At 41.8% G+C, this 11887-nt stretch overlaps 1 protein-coding gene across 5 annotated transcripts in view; it reads left to right on the top strand.

Moving 5' to 3' along the window:
• Positions 1 to 749: 749 nt before the first annotated feature.
• The window catches only part of SGMS2 (sphingomyelin synthase 2), a 44308-nt gene continuing 33170 nt past the window's right edge, over positions 750 to 11887 (top strand). Inside the window, exon 1 of one of the 5 annotated variants that reach the window (XM_021525496.3) lies at positions 750 to 830. The gene's annotated coding sequence lies outside the window, so the exon portion shown is untranslated. The other 4 variants (XM_085578106.1, XM_021525497.3, XM_021525495.3 and 1 more) reach the window with 4 other exon arrangements.

Below are 11887 nucleotides of genomic sequence, written 5' to 3'. Positions count from 1 at the left end.
AAAAATTATTCCCTGTGGGGTGGTAAAGCATTGGAACAGGTTGCCCAGGGAAGTTGTGGATGCCCCATCCCTGGATGGGGCTTTGAGCAACCTGGTCTAGTGGAAGGTGTCCCTGACCACAGCAGGGGTGTTGGACCTTGATATAACCATTCTATGATTTTATGATTCTATGATCCCATAATATATCCAAAGGGGATAAAAAAAAAGGATAAATTTGAGGTTCAACTCTTTCTGCTTATGAAAGTGAAATAGTGAGAGAAAAGTAAAAACTTTGTTTTTTAACTTACTGCTTTATTAAAAAAAATCTGTAGTCTAAATCTGTTTTTTTTTTTTTTTTTTCATCATAAGCTTTAGCAAGGAATATAATTCCACAAAGCTTCATATTTTTCCCCCTCAAACTATCCAGGGACGTTCTCAATAACACCTAAGTCCTTGAAAAAATAGTTTTAAAAACGTAATATCTCTGCCTAACTGTTGTTTATGAAAACAGCTAATACAGCAATTTTTGAGGAATGTAAACTCTGTAAAGCACCAAGGTTAGGCGAATGGCAGACAATAATCACGGATCTGAAGTCTCGGGAAGTCGAAAGAAAGTGGCTGGAGGAAGCATCTGCTGTCTCCAGAGATGCCTCCAAGGCGGACACCGCTGGCAGCGGACTTGGAGGCGGCGGCGGCCGCTCCCAGCTGCGCCCGGCCGGGCACCTGCGGGGCGGGCGGGCTCCGCTGCCATTGGGCTGGCGCCGCTTCCCGCCTCCTTTGAAAGCTGGGGAAGGGCGGGCGGCAGCCGCGCCTCGGCACTCGGGCAGCAGGGCCAGCGCAGGAGGCCGCAGGTGAGCCCGGGCAGCCGAGCCCGGGCAGCCGAGCCCGGGCAGCCGAGCCCGGGCAGCCGAGCCCGGGCAGCCGGCGGGGAGCGCTTTCCTGGTGGGCTCCGCTGAGCTGCGGGAGCGGCACTGGGGTTTCTTTCTTCGCGGGTTCTTCGGGCGAGGTGGTAGCGCTAAAGCGACGTTTGTGTGCTTAGTATGGCAGTGCTCGGCTTGGCAGTCTTGTGCTTGATAATAAGTAGTAGTCTTCTTTGTTTGGTGGCGCTTTTTTTTCCTGTTTTTTTTTTTGTTTTTTTTTTTTTTCCCTAATTTATTTTTCAGGGGTTGACCTCTTAAGGTAGGCTTGCTATCTAAGCAGGTGAATTTGTGCTTGATCCATCTGTGGTGATTTATAGATGTGTTTCATAAGGCCCCAGCTCCTCCAGTAGTAGGGCAGGACTGTGTACTTTGGAACTGGTGCTTATGAAGGAGTGATGGAAAAACTTGTCCTATGATTTCTATTGTGGCTTATCTTTTCATCTACTTGTTCAGTTGCCAAAAATTAGTGACATTAACGGTGAATTTACAAGGTAAGCTTTATCCTGGTTCCTTGATGTTGAAAAAGAGCTAGTGAACTGATCAAAAATAGTAATCTGGAGACCTAGAATTCATTTCATTGATAAAATGGATCCAATTCAAAAACTGTGGAACTTATTTTTGTTAGGGGGTGTTTAAAAATTTAGGAAGTGTAGACTGATGAAGAATCTTCACGGTATAATCTACCTATATAGGGGTTTAGTGTTTTTTACTCTTTTCATAATTGGGTGGGAATAATAAATCATTCTGGAGTTACTCCATCTGTTTTAAGGTAGAAGTATCAGCTAGCACCTTCACAGATATAGTAGGGCTGCCATGAGTACCAGGGTACAGAATATTAATGTTAGACCTGAATAGAAGTAGTCTGCAGGATTACCCTGATTTATATGCTACTTGAAGAAAAGGCAAGGAAGTGACTGTAATTATGGGCATGTATGGCATGCTTCAATATAAAATATATAGGTTTTAATCTGCCCTTAACATAGCTAGAATAAATTATACAAATATATGTGAGCTCCTAAGAACTTAGGTACTTATATGGTTAATTAGTTCTGAAACTATTTAGGCTGAGCACAGGTACATAGTTTTGCCCATCAGTTTCTGCACAGAATTCTGCTAAGGCTTGGCTACGCAAAAAAAAACAAAAACAGTTTTTTTGGTTTTTTTTAGTAGTAGTATTGTTTATTCTGTCTATAAACTGTAAAGTCAGCTTGAACTAGAAATTTCTGTATGGTTCTTGGTTTTCTCCACCATAAACCAAATCATGCAGCTTCAGTTCTGCTACGGTAGGACTAAGCAGGATTCTGGTGGTAGTTGCTTCTGAAAACTGCACAAGTGTCTCTTTGGAAATAGTCAGAATTTTAATGCACAAGCTGGCTGTGTTCGTTTATAGAATTACTGTTTCCAATAATATCCCTGCTGATCTCATGAAAGGGGGAAAAAGTAAACAGTAATGAAAAAGGATGCTGGGTTTGTTCCAAGTGAAAGGAACAGTAATTTTTTTTCCCCTCAAAGCTCTGTTTTTGTGTTCTCTCCCTCTCATCTGCCTCCCTGGGAGGTGAAGGGGAATGTCACTTGTGTGTCTTTCTATGGAATCCTGTATGTGCAAGGTTTCTTTTTCCTCAAAATAGGTTATGTAAGTCTTGTTATCTCTCACTTAATTCCTGTCTGAAAACAATCTTCTGAAGTCAATTTAGTTTAATTTAAAGTTCAAGATATGTGCTGCTATTTCCTCTGGCAACTTTTGTGACTTCAAAAATTTGTTGCTTGCTTTTGAAGGTTTGTTGTTATGCAGGACTTGCAAGCAGTTCTTACCAGATTAGTTCAAGACCCTCTCCTGGAAGTTGCTCCTCAGAGATTCATCCCTGGGCTCTACACTTCAACCTCTCATCTGCATGGATGGGCTTGTGGGTTGGGTGTGAAGTGTAGTCTTGAACAGTGTAAGAAAATGTTCTGCTCTTTTTTACGTACTCAAATGCAGTACTCCAGATATTATTATTTAAGAGTAATTCCAGTGTGTCAGCTTACTCATCTAAATAATTTGGAAAAATGCCACTGAAGTTTCCAGTTGCTGCTTTTAACCTTTCTTCAGTGGCTTTTCTTTAATTAAGCAAAACTAGAGGAGGCCTCTGTGTAGCCTTTGCTGTACTTTACTTTGACTGTAGATACTTTTTTATTCACTTGCATTACTATTTCTACTCTTGATATGTTACTGTCTGTTATTATCTTCTCTGTATAACAGCTTGAAGTAAGATACTGCAAAGGCATGCATGTGATTGTGTATCCAATATGTAGATATCTCTGTAATCAGCTAAAAACAAATGCCCTACCCATGGTACCTTTTTTCTTTCCCTTCAGATTTTATTTTAAAGGAAGCATTACCTGTTTAGGAGTATTGGAGGGCTGGTGGGCGGGGAGATTACAGTGGCAGTAAAGAGGGCTGTGGGGTTCCAGCCTCTTTGGTTCAGCACTACAGGTATGTATGTTCATTCACCTAGCAACAGGAACAGAAGTAGCCTTGCTGAATTGTTTATCAGGTTATAAGCGACTATTTGCATTAAGCCTGCAGGAGATAAAACTTGGAAATCCTGGCATTCTATCTGTAGCAGTGTCCTGGCTGTCACCTTTGGACCAGGGTAGTTTCCCTGTCCTACAGAAATCTGAGTGTGGAAAATTTTTCCACTCTGTGCTGGAATAAAGCAGATTCTCTCTTCCCTTCCCCCAAGCTTTTGTGGAAAAAAACAAAGTGCGGGCAACCCAAGCAGAATAGCCAATAGCTGGGTGAAGGGGGCTTTCCAGGGGTGTGACGAACAGAGGGTCAGGTGCCTTCCTCGATCGCGGGGTTGTGTGCCGGGCCGCCGCTCTGTCATGCGCCCGCTCGGCGCTGCAGCCGGGTGACTAAGGCAGGACAGGTGTGTATCGGCCGGAGTTTCGGTGAGGATGAGTTGACACCTTCCCCTCCCTTCCTCCCCCGCCAATCACGTGTTTCTTACACTGGAAAACTCCCAGCAAAATCTGGCTTCTACGTAGTGATGGGCAAAACTCTTTTGGAAACAAAGGTGGGGGGGGGGGGGGGGGGAAATAGTCCTCTACCCAGCGCAAAAAAAAAAAAAAAAGCCAAACAAACCCCCAAGAAAAGCCAAGTCCAGAGGCGAGGGTGAAACACTTGAGAGGCAGGGGGTTTCAGTGACAGTCATCCGTCACTTGAGCAGGTTTGGGGAAATCAAATCCCCCAGCAAAAGCGGGAAGCGCGTCGCTGCGGAGGGCGGCGGCGCTCGGCTGTGGGCCGGCTGCGGGGGCGGCCCCGGCACCTGCCCCCGCGCTGGCCGCGGGCGGTGCCCTTCCCGGAGTAGGCGTTTCAGGCTGGGCAGGGCGGGTGTCGGTGCCCCCTTCAGTGGGTTAGCGTGGCCCTTGCCCGGCGGCAGCGGGACGGAGCCGTCCCCCGAGAGAGCCGTGCGGGGTTGCGCGAGCAGAGCAGCGGGCGGGCGTGGCAGGGGGGCGCGGGGCGGGGCGGCCATGGCAGGGGGGCGCGGGGCGGGGCGGGCGGGCGGCCCCGCCAGCAGGGGGCGGCGGGTGGCGCGCGCGCGCAGAGGCGCGCGTCGTGGGCCGCGCGGGCGGGCGGGCGGGGCCGGCACCTTGCGCGGCGGGCGGGGGCTCCGAGAGGCCCGGCCGGTCCGGCCGGCCCTGCCCCGGACGGCGGCGGCGGCGGCAGCGCCGGGGTGAGTCACTGCTTGGAAATGGCGTGGGCGGGCGTACGCGTAGCAGAATGAATGATGTCAGGGAGCACCGCGGCGAGCATGAGGCTCGCGGCAAACACGGCGGTGGCCGCAGCCCCGAGCGAGCGCTGCCCCCGGCGCCCCCCGGGCCGGAGCCGCCCTCCAGCGGGAGAGCCTTTCCAGCTGCGGCACTGCTGAGGCAGGAAACCTCTGCGAGAAGCGGCCCCTCCGCCGACGCCCTTAAACCGGTCCCTTTCGCCAGGAGGGAGAAGAGGCTGAGGCTGGGAGAGGAGCAAATTGTAGGGGAAGGTAGAGATTGTGGCAAACTTTCTAGCTGCTTCTGCGTGCTGCTACCTCACTGGTGGGAGTGTCTGCCCATAAGGAACTGCAGAGCCCAAACCTAAGAGCCCTCAGGCTCCAAAAAAGACTTCCAGCCGCCTTTGGAGGAGGAGCTGCCAGCAGTGCAAGATTTTGTATATACAGCTGAGTAGGTAAGTTGGGATCGGCATAGGCGGATTAAAAGTGTGGTGTACCACAGGTGCCCACTCGGAGACCCTCTTTCACAGAAAACCTACAACTGTCAGCTGGATAGAGACTAGGAAGAGCAGTCCTACGCTTGTGGTCTCCCATTTCTAGAGTTTGAGGCCCCTCTAGCTAGGGAGGGCACTTGCTGTTTTGATTTCTCTTGCCAACGTGTAATTTATGGAACATACCAAGTTTGAGAGTAAAGTTCTATGGTTTTGGTGGATGCAATGTGTACATACCTCTTAGAGCAGTACTACATACCTAGCTGCTCAGGAGGGGACTTCAAAGGGTGGAATTTCAGCTCAGGAACATAAAGTAGTATTATACGGCTCTTAAGGGTGTTGTAAAGGTGTTTTGTTACAGGTGATTTTTTTTTTCTTATTGCATATCTGCTCTGTTGACGCCACTCTTAAACTTCCTGAAGTGCTGCTGAACTGAACTTTTGACTTAGTGGCAGGTTGCCTTTCTTTTAATGTTGTGCAGTTTCTGGAGTAAATTTAGCTTAAACTCCTTGTGAAAAGTAGTTAATGCATAGTCTACTGGCAAAGTAATAAAACCAGAATGCAATGTAGAATAGCTGTTCAGTTTAGTCCATTTCTAAACATTTTATTTCATTTGAACACCTTAGAAAATCAAACATCTGGCCTCAAACCACTTGACAGCTATTAATTTATGCACAGTTAATTATACAAGTGAATGGGTGTGTAGGAGTATTAGCATAAACTGAGCAGGTGCATGGTACTTCATCTGAGACAACAGGCCTTACAAGAATTTTGGCAGGCTTTACTTTAAACCACATTTATTAAATGGTTTGTCCAAAATCAATTTGCTTTTTTTCATTATATTTAAGGTAGTTGCTTAGATGTATTATTATTTGACAAGGCAGGTTTTTTGAGGCTCTATAGCCTTAAATACTTTCTCACTGCTAAACTAATAACTTCTATTCCTTATTTTGCCCTAACTTAAATAATCTAGGGCTTAATTTACTAGAAAGGTCAATATGCTTACTTCCATGTTTATTTCTTTTTAGGTTGTTAGTTCAAAATCGGACACATATTGCCACATTCTACTGAAAAACATGTACTTGTCTCTGTCCTTCAGAAAAATATTCCAGTGTACCCTGTGTAGTATGTCAGTCTTAGAGGATACTGGACAAGTCAAGTGGAGATTGGGAGAAACTTTAGGTGAAAATCTAAGGGGACAACAATTGTAAGCTGATAAAGGCCTCTAACGAGGTAGATTTCTGTGCTGTCCTTGTAGTGAACTTATACAATGGAAAATGGCGGCTTGAAGAGAGCAAAGACAGGTTATTTTTTTAAGTCATGGGTTGGTTATCTCAATTTAGAATGCCCTTACTCCTGAATTTTAAATATTCAGCCATGGATGGCATGTTGATAAGCATCTACTTTTCTGCATTGTAAAAGTGTGCTGTAGTTGTAATCTTGTAAGACAGAAATTAATTCAGAACTTAATGTTTCAAGTAGACATTAGAAGTGTTATATCAGGGATACAGTATAGTGAAAAACTGAAGATTTCCTTATCAATGCAAAAAACTCAGCCCACACATGTACCCTGTTGCTAGAAGAGCTGAATAAGAGACTTAATCTTAGGTATTTTTAATTCTAAAAACTGGAGTTCTTTATTTACGGTGTATGAGTATAACATACTAAAGATATCAAGACTGAAAAGTAGTGTATTTTTAAGGATTAACAAAATAAGTATTGAAACAAGTGATGGATTTCAAAAATGAGTAGCCTTTTTAAAGGAGCAGAAATGTAGAAGAAGGCTTCTGAAGAGATGGCTCATTACACTTAAGTCTCCTGGAGCAGAAGTGGTCTTTGAAGACTGATGTATTTAATAAAATAAAATTGCATACATCTTCTGTATTTTTTGGGGTTTTTTTCCTAATTTTGGTGGGCTGTTGGCCTACGATAGTTTTTGATACCGTTTGTGGTGAGTGGACAATACAGATGCTGTGATATATTATTTAGTATGGCTGTGGTAAGTCTGCACAGATGCTGCGAAGATTAATGTAACACTAGGTCTACTGTCTTCAGAGATCTCTCCCTGCTGGGAGAATTGTTTGTACCATGGACACCACTGTCCCCAGAGATGCTGCGCACACTAAGAATGTCAGCCATCCAGGCACCACTGTCCCAGCAGATGCTGAAGACATGAAGAGCTGCTAATGGGAAAGTTTTATGTAGCACAGATAGCTTTGTGTTATATTTCAAACAGAAAGTCTATTCTGGACATTTCTTAACTATCCTGAAACCTAGCTGTTCTAGTGAGGCTCCAGAACGTTAATAACCACAAGTGTCTCCTGTATGAGGATGCTTGCTTAAGTTAACAATTACAGGTATCACTGTTTCTCTTACCCAGAACAGATCTTGTGGAGATATGGGTGATACACAGAATGAAGTACTTCTTAGCAATGTAATTGGTTTTGGAAGTCTGTAGCTGTTGACAGGAATTTTAATAGGACCGAAATATAAAGTAAAAGTGAATCAGCTTTAGGGAAACATGGTACTTACCCTCTAGCTAATGTATATGTAGTGTCTGTAAAATGAGGGGACTACTGTGCTTTGAGGTCATGCTTGTGGTTGCTGAGTAAAACTTTCTGCTTTACTGTGTTTCAGGTGGGCCCTGCTTGCAAGCTGATGGCATTTAGAAATGTTGGAGTCTAGTCTGTTGTATAGATGAAGAAACAGTTTGTGAGAATATCTGAGGCTGTTGAGCATTGCAAATAGAATGGATCCTCAGATAAAATAATGAGCATTATTAATCAGAAGAACTTCACTGCATTCATTCTGACAAGAGAATTTTATAATAAAAAACCATCCATTACTTGTTTTTTTTTCAGGAAAAAAAAATTATTAGATATGTAACTCTAGAATGCGAGACTGTCCCATTTATTTGAAGGTACCTGAACAAAAAATCAGATTTCACTTACCTTTCCTAGTTGACAGAGGTTAACTTTGAATTGCCATGTATAAATTTCAAGAATGTTCCACTTATTATTGATAAAGCGTGTTTACAAAAATGAAGTTGCTGATATTAGTGGATCTGTGAGGGTTCCAAAGTCTGATCTTGGCAGTCACACATTGCAGTGTCTTCCTGTTCTTAGCTTTCCTCTTGGCCTGTAGAGTTCATCTCTTTCTGGTCTGTTCTGTAGTCTTTTGTTTCTTTTTCTTTATATAGAGTGATTTCCTCAGGCTAAATCTTACTAGGATCCTATGCCAAGCTTTGCACTAAACTTTTCAGTGTTGTCTGTGGTTACTGATGCAAATTAGGATTAGGGTTGTACACCTGTTCTTCCTTGGGGAATTGTTGAGCCTCTTGGGCACAGCACTGAATGTTTTCAAAAATTGCATCAGCTTAATTTGGTTGATTTAAGCTGAACTGGTGCAGAGCACTTAGGAATATGTCTGCTGAGAATGGCTAAATTTAAAATAAATTCTCTCTGGATTATTTTTGATTTAGCAGTAATCTGAAATCTTAAATTAAATTTAGAGTTGGATTCAGTTTTTCAGACAAGATGTAAGCATGTAATGGCTGAAACAGGGAAGAAAATTTAAAGTACAAATAATGATTAACTGTATCTTCAGTTACACTAAGGTTACTTTGATGGTGGAAGAGATGGATATCACAAAAGAAATCAACGGAAGTGAGCAATAAACCCCAGGAAGCTATTTATATTTAAGGTGTTTTTTCTAATCCTCCATCTGAGAATTCACAAACTGCCTGCAGCAGTTTGTGATCACTGGTTTTCAGGAGTCCCCAGGCAATTGGTCATGTTCCTTGTGAAATGTTTCAAGGGCAGGTTTACCTGTTGTCAGAAACCAGTATGGCTCATGTAAAGTTCTTTAACCTCCTTGCATTTGGGAAAGATCTTTTTGCCTAAACTGCTGGTTGATATCTTAGGCCTGTGTCAGTCTTGCTGCTACTGTAAGCTTAAATATTCACAGAGTGAAGTTTTAAGTACTAATATGAACTAAATCCTTATAAATAAAAAAGCCCAGTATTAGTACATTTATTCTGTCAAATCAGTATATGATTTGTCTTGATGCAAGTTCTGATAGCAAAGTGTCACTGTGAGCTGTCAAAACTTTAGACTAGAGTTTGCGTTTGTAGTGTCTAACTTAGAGAAGGATGGGTTTTTTGTTTTGCTTGATCATACATCTATGATCATAGTTTATGCCTCTAATAATAGAACTTAAGTTTGATTGTGTTTTTTTGGTTGATTGGTTCTGATTGTGTGTGGTTTGTTATTTTTTTAAATCTGAGTTAAATATAAAATAAATGGGAGTCTTTAATCCTATCAGAGTGCAGAAATCTGTCCAGCCTCAAAAAACAGGCCTTTTGGATCTTGTAAGACCTAGCTTAAAGCCCTAAGCCAAAGGTAATGTTTTCCATTTCTTGAAGTATTATTATAAGTACTTTGGCATATGCTACCTCCCCAGAAAAATCTTTAATAGAACTCTTGTGTCTGTACAAGTCCTGTATTAAGAAGTCACCTGCTCTCACTACTTGGGTTTTTTTATGTTGAAATATGTTTATATTTTCTATTCTTTCTCTTTTTAGAGTGTGTATTCTGCTTAGCTTCCTAAGATCTTAAGATGTTGTGTGATGAGTGCTGAATGACTTCTCATGGTTCATTTCAGCCATGTGAAATGTACATAACAGTGACAAAATGTTTACTTACCCACACACCCAAGTTCCTGCTTATGTTCACTCTCTAGTGCTGGCCAGTTGCTTAGTGGAGCAGAGCTAAATAAGGAGACAGCATCTCCAGATTTCTTTTATCCAGTTTCAGCTGTGTTATGATTATGTCCTGTCCAAGAAACTGAATTAAACTCTATGCTTCATTTAATATTCCAGACTACTGCTAAATCAGAAATAATGAGGCAGTCTCCTTATTTAGGTGACATAATTTGCTGAAGAGAAGCAGCAGTAGGGAAGGTTGTGCCTTTTAGTCATTATTTCTGTCTTCTCTAGAATATGATATAATCCTGTAGCTTGATAGTTGATAGTTCTAGTATGCTTCTACAATAATTACAGTTTATTTGATTTTTTTATTTTATTTTTTTACTTCCCCACATCAGCCTTGTAAAAACTGCACTTGCTGTCTGTAGATGCCTTATGCCAAATACCACTGCCCGTGTCTTGGTTTGAGACTGAACACAGCTGTATTGGAGTAGTGTTCCCATCACTGTAGTTGCTTAAAAAGGGCGTCTTAAAAACTGTAATGCTCTGTTACTGTCTTAACAGTTATAAATCAATGCTTAATGTAGAATTCTGTTTCATCTTCTGACAGTTATTCTGGTTCAAATGTATGTACTACAATTTCAGTAAAATATCAAAAGCATTTAAACTGAAATTCTGAAAGCCTTGTTTTGGTGGGACTTTTTTCTGTAATACTGAGAGATATTAATTCTTTTGACTTTAATTTGGCTTAGTTAATAGGTGCTGTTTTTTTCTGGTAACTCAACTTCTTCAGGAGTGTATAGAAACTATTGATATGTTGTAGCTTAAAAAGTTAACTAACTCATGTTACTTTTAGTTCCTGTGTATTAGGAGCCTGACAAAAGTCCTACCAAAGCTTGTGGTTTTTCCAGTTTTCATAATACTGTACTAATCTGTAAGGATGCGAGGTAAGAGTTCCTTACAATGCCAGTCTCAGAACCATGAGCTTGTCTTCATTTGATTTTACTCAGATTTTGTATATTAGTTTGAGTGTCACTTGACAAGAGTTCATTCTTGTCGTCTGGCTTACTATCTTGGTCTTCTAGAGGCCAAAACTTGTCTCTAATTTATAAGTATAATTAATACACTTGCTTAAGGTGCTGTTGGTCCTCCAAATTGAAGCTGTTTATTTCCATTCTGTGAGACAGCATATCAGCTAAACTTGAATCCTGTTACTATTAAAAGTGCTTATGCACTAACATGGAAAAACAACACTCCAGTGTTTTTGTTTTCCTAGACGTTTAACTTTCTTGGTGGACTTCAGTCTTGAGAGGAAGGGCTGTGTCATCCTGTTTAGCACTGAAGCAAGAAGTATTAAAGGCATTGTTCCTTCCAAGGTGCCACAGTGAATTTAGAAGTTAAATTGGAAGTTAATATTAAGGCAACTTATTGAAGAGTTTAGCGTTATAGGTTTAAACTTCTGTCCACTGCAGTGATTGTATCCTGAGTTTTCAGATTATTCAGAATTCATCTTTTTAGTGATAACTATGCCTTGGAAACTGAATACTACACATGCTGCACAGCTGAATGGCAAGTGCTTTCCAATGAGAATGGTTTTCTTGTTGTCTTTGTTTTGTGTTCTGCGGTTACCATGGCCTTTAGCTTCTTCCATGCAGGTCTTAAAAAAATGGTTCAGCTATTTCCATATGTGCAAACAGGCTTAAGTATTAAGATAAGTAACATTTCCTCGTTCTTCTGTTTGGAACAAACTGTAAAGTAGGGTGGAATAATGTGTATCTCTCTGGTAAAGTCAGTAACTTGTACTGACTTTTAAAAGTTATGATGGATGAAATAAATATCAACTGACCAACAACATCACAAGACAATATCTCAAATAGCAAAGTTCAAGTAGTTGGGCTAAATAATTATACTTATTGTTCTAAAAGTATTCTTATTTGATATGAAGTGCTTGGGTTTTTTTATTGCCTAATTCTACAGATTGCAGGGAGTTTATGCTTTCTTGTGTACATTACTGCCTAGTCACTAGACGATCTGAACAAGGTA

Source organism: Lonchura striata, chromosome 4 (genome assembly GCF_050655825.1).
Source record: "Lonchura striata isolate lonStrDom1 chromosome 4, ASM5065582v1, whole genome shotgun sequence".
Classification (NCBI taxonomy): domain Eukaryota; kingdom Metazoa; phylum Chordata; class Aves; order Passeriformes; family Estrildidae; genus Lonchura; species Lonchura striata.
This window is presented reverse-complemented; position numbering and strand designations above follow the sequence as displayed.